Here is a 5,000-nt window from a genome sequence, read left to right on the forward strand (position 1 = left end):
ATTGATTTCATGTGGAAAGCACGACGTTTTGTTGTAGGAATGCGGGAACCCCGGCGGCTCGCCTGCCGCGGCCAGCGACGTCGGGCTGGCCCCTGCAGCGCCTAGCCTCTCCCACGCGGGGGGCAGGCCAGAGCGCGGGGGGCCAGGGCCCGAAGGCAGCCCCCCCGCGGGCGAGAGAGCAAGCCAGCAGGGGCTGTCGCCTGCCGCGGCCAGCGACGTCGGGCTGGCCCCTGCAGCGCCTAGCCTCTCCCACGCGGGGGGCAGGCCAGAACGCGGGGGGCCAGGGCCCGAAGGCAGCCCCCCCGCGGGCGAGAGAGCAAGCCAGCAGGGGCTGTCGCCTGCCGCGGCCAGCGACGTCGGGCTGGCCCCTGCCGCGGCCAGCGATGTCGGGCTGTCGCCTGCCGCGGCCAGCGACGTCGGGCTGGCCCCTGCAGCGCCTAGCCTCTCCCACGCAGGGGGCAGGCCAGAACGCGGGGGGCCAGGGCCCGAAGGCAGCCCCCCCGCGGGCGAGAGAGCAAGCCAGCAGGGGCTGTCCGCGCGTCGCGCAGCGCGGCATGGCTGCGGGGGCCGCGCGCGCGCGCCCAAGCGCCCAAGGGCCCCCAAGGGCCCCAGGCCCTCAGGCCCCAGCGCCTGTTTTCGTCAGCGTGCCCCCCTGACGAATTTTCCTGCCTGGCCCAGTCCAGCGTCCAGCCCCTGTTCGTCGAAAAATCTGCGCTGCCGATTTTCCACGCGGCAGCCCCTCTTTTCGTCAGCGTGCCCCCCTGACGAATTTTCCTGCCTGGCCCGGCCAGTCCAGCCCCTGTTCGTCGAAAAATCTGCGCTGCCGATTTTCCACGCGGCAGCCCCTCTTTTTCGAGGTCGGGAAGTATTTGTTTTAATTTTCCTACCATTAGAAATCGAGTAAATCCGCAAAACTAGGAACCGGCCCGGAATGACCCCAAATTCAGTGGGCAGCCTCATAAAAATATGGCTGATTTTACTGGATTGGTTTCATGTGGAAAGCACGACGTTTTCTTGTAGGAATGCGGGAACCCCGGCAGCTCGCCTGCCGCGGCCAGCGACGTCGGGGACGCTGGCCTGCGCTGTCGAGCCCGCGAGGGCTGTCTCCGCGGCAGGCCCCCCCTGAACGGGGCACGACAGGCCACCGCGCTGGCTCGTCCAGCGTCGACAGTCCCTCGTCCAGGTTTCAGATCGCGCCAAGTCGAACCCATGACCTGCTCAAGCCATCGTGCGCTGCCGAATTCGCATCTGCGTGTAGGCTGCCATTCCACGCGGCAGCCCCTGTTTTCGTCAGCGTGCCCCCCTGACGAATTTTCCTGCCTGGCCCAGTCCAGCGTCCAGCCCCTGTTCGTCGAAAAATCTGCGCTGCCGATTTTCCACGCGGCAGCCCCTCTTTTCGTCAGCGTGCCCCCCTGACGAATTTTCCTGCCTGGCCCGGCCAGTCCAGCCCCTGTTCGTCGAAAAATCTGCGCTGCCGATTTTCCACGCGGCAGCCCCTCTTTTCGTCAGCGTGCCCCCCTGACGAATTTTCCTGCCTGGCCCGGCCGGTCCAGCATCCAGCCCCTGTTCGTCGAAAAATCTGCGCTGCCGATTTTCCACGCGGCAGCCCCTGTTTTCCTCAGCGTGCCCCCCTGACGAATGTTCGTCGAAAAATCTGCGCTGCCGATTTTCCACGCGGCAGCCCCTCTTTTCGTCAGCGTGCCCCCCTGACGAATGTTCGTCGAAAAATCTGCGCTGCCGATTTTCCACGCGGCAGCCCCTCTTTTCGTCAGCGTGCCCCCTGACGAATTTTCCTGCCTGGCCCAGTCCAGCGTCCAGCCCCTGTTCGTCGAAAAATCTGCGCTGCCGATTTTCCACGCGGCAGCCCCTCTTTTCGTCAGCGTGCCCCCCTGACGAATTTTCCTGCCTGGCCCGGCCGGTCCAGCCCCTGTTCGTCGAAAAATCTGCGCTGCCGATTTTCCACTCCGCAGCCCCTGTTTTCGTCAGCGTGCCCCCCTGACGAATTTTCCTGCCTGGCCCGGCCAGTCCAGCGCCCAGCCCCTGTTCGTCGAAAAATCTGCGCTGCCGATTTTCCCCGACGAACCTGCAGCTGCACAAATCCGCGCTGCCACTGCCCCATTGTCTGGACCAACAGTCTTTTCCATCAAGCCCTGGACTATAAATCGTCCAGACTCATCGCCAGCACCCGCTGCCGATTCTGCCGACTTTGCCGATTTCGTCGGCGCTGCCGATTCCAACACTGCCCGCCGTGCCTGAACCAGCGCTGTTTCGTCAGCGTGTCCCCTTGACGAATTTCCCTGCCTGGCCTGGACAGTCCATCTTCCAGCCCATGTTCATCGAAAAATCTGCGCTGCCGATTTCCCCGACGAACCTGCAGCTGCACAAATCTGTGCTGCCGATTTCCCCCCCTGTCGGCATGGCTGCCGCTGCCCCGATGTCCAGACCAACAGTCTTTTTTGTCGACTTTGCCGATTTTGTCCGCGCTGCCGATTCCAACACTACCCCCTGCATCCAAACCAGCATTGTTTCGTCAGCTCTTCCCCTGACGATTTTAGCCCTGTAACAAACAGTAGGCCTCCAATCCCGCCAACGGGAGCCAAGTTGATAGGGAAGAGAATTGAATGACGCGCCTGGTCCTCGCACCCCGCCACCCGAGGGGCCTTTTTCCCGGCAGCCTCTGAAAAACTCTAGCTTTCACGGTCCTCGCCGCCCCTCACCACCATGGCAGGCCTCTAATCCCACCCATCAGCAGTTGTAGCCGATAGGGCAGTGATTTGAATGACGCGTCGCGGGCCTCCGGGTCATCTCACCCGGCCATTAATTGGAGCGTTTTTGGCTGGCCGAGGATGGGGGGATGGATCTCTTCTTCCGAAAAAGCAAACAGTACATCGGGAGTTATGTTGACGGGGCATGGAATTGAATGACCCGTCGCGGGCCGCCGGGTCATCTCACCCGGCCATCCCGGGGAGCGTTTTTCCCGGCAGCATCGGGGAAACTCTTGCTTTCACTGCCCGCTGCCCAAGTCCCCACTCGAATCGGCCCCCCGCGCCAACAAGCCAACGCTGCCGAATCGGCAGACACTGCTGCCGAATCTGCCGACACTGCCCCGCGGGCTGCCACTGCCCCAGTGTCTAAACCAGCGGTCTTTCTCATCGAGCCTTGGACTATCCAGTCCGTCCTGACTCATCGCCAGCACCTGCTGCCGATTCTGCCGACTTTGCCGATTTTCTCGGCGCTGCCGATTCCAACACTGCGCCCACCGTGTCTGAACCAGCGCTGTTTCGTCAGCGTGTCCCCTCGACGAATTTTCCTGCCTGGCCTGGACAGTCCACCGTCCAGCCCGTGTTCGTCGAAAAATCTGCGCTGCCGATTCTGCCGACTTTGCCGATTTCGTCGGCGCTGCCGATTCCAACACTGCCCGCCGTGCCTGAACCAGCGCTGTTTCGTCAGCGTGTCCCCTCGACAAATTTTCCTGCCTGGCCTGGACAGTCCATCGCCCAGCCCATGTTCGTCGCAAAATCTGCGCTGCCGATTTTCCCCGACGAACCTGCAGCCGCACAAATCTGCGCTGCCGAATCTGCCGACACTGTCCCGCGGGCTGCCACTGCCCCAGTGTCTAAACCAGCAGTCTTTCTCGTCGAGCCTTGGACTATCCAGCCCGTCCAGACCCATCGCCAGCACCCGCTGCCGATTCTGCCGACTTTGCCGATTTCGTCGGCGCTGCCGATTCCACCACTGCCCGCCGTGCCTGAACCAGCGCTGTTTCGTCAGCGTGTCCCCTCGATGAATTTTCCTGCATGGCCCGGCCAGTCCAGCGTCCAGCCCATGTTCGTCGAAAAATCTGCGCTGCCGATTCTGCCGACTTTGCCGATTTCGTCGGCGCTGCCGATTCCAACACTGCCCGCCGTGCCTGAACCAGCGCTGTTTCGTCAGCGTGTCCCCTCGACAAATTTTCCTGCCTGGCCTGGACAGTCCACCGTCCAGCCCGTGTTCGTCGAAAAATCTGCGCTGCCGATTCTGCCGACTTTGCCGATTTCGTCGGCGCTGCCGATTCCAACACTGCCCGCCGTGCCTGAACCAGCGCTGTTTCGTCAGCGTGTCCCCTCGACAAATTTTCCTGCCTGGCCTGGACAGTCCATCGCCCAGCCCATGTTCGTCGCAAAATCTGCGCTGCCGATTTTCCCCGACGAACCTGCAGCCGCACAAATCTGCGCTGCCGAATCTGCCGACACTGTCCCGCGGGCTGCCACTGCCCCAGTGTCTAAACCAGCAGTCTTTCTCGTCGAGCCTTGGACTATCCAGCCCGTCCAGACCCATCGCCAGCACCCGCTGCCGATTCTGCCGACTTTGCCGATTTCGTCGGCGCTGCCGATTCCACCACTGCCCGCCGTGCCTGAACCAGCGCTGTTTCGTCAGCGTGTCCCCTCGATGAATTTTCCTGCATGGCCCGGCCAGTCCAGCGTCCAGCCCATGTTCGTCGAAAAATCTGCGCTGCCGATTCTGCCGACTTTGCCGATTTCGTCGGCGCTGCCGATTCCAACACTGCCCGCCGTGCCTGAACCAGCGCTGTTTCGTCAGCGTGTCCCCTCGACAAATTTTCCTGCCTGGCCTGGACAGTCCATCGTCCAGCCCATGCTCGTCGAAAAATCTGCGCTGCCGATTTTCCCCGACGAACCTGCAGCCGCACAAATCTGCGCTGCCGAATCTGCCAACACTGTCCCGCGGGCTGCCACTGCCCCAGTGTCTCAACCTGCGGTCTTTCTCGTCGAGCCTTGGACTATCCAGCCCGTCCAGACCCATCGCCAGCACCCGCTGCCAATTCTGCCGACTTTGCCGGTTTCATCGGCGCTGCCGATTCCAACACTGCGCCCACCGTGTCTAAACCAGCGCTGTTTCTTCAGCGTGTCCCCTCGATGAATTTTCCTGCATGGCCCGGCCAGTCCAGCGTCCAGCCCATGTTCGTCGAAAAATCTGCGCTGCCGATTCCCCCCTGTTGGCAT

This window comes from Populus nigra, chromosome 2 (genome assembly GCF_951802175.1).
Source record: "Populus nigra chromosome 2, ddPopNigr1.1, whole genome shotgun sequence".
Taxonomy (NCBI): domain Eukaryota; kingdom Viridiplantae; phylum Streptophyta; class Magnoliopsida; order Malpighiales; family Salicaceae; genus Populus; species Populus nigra.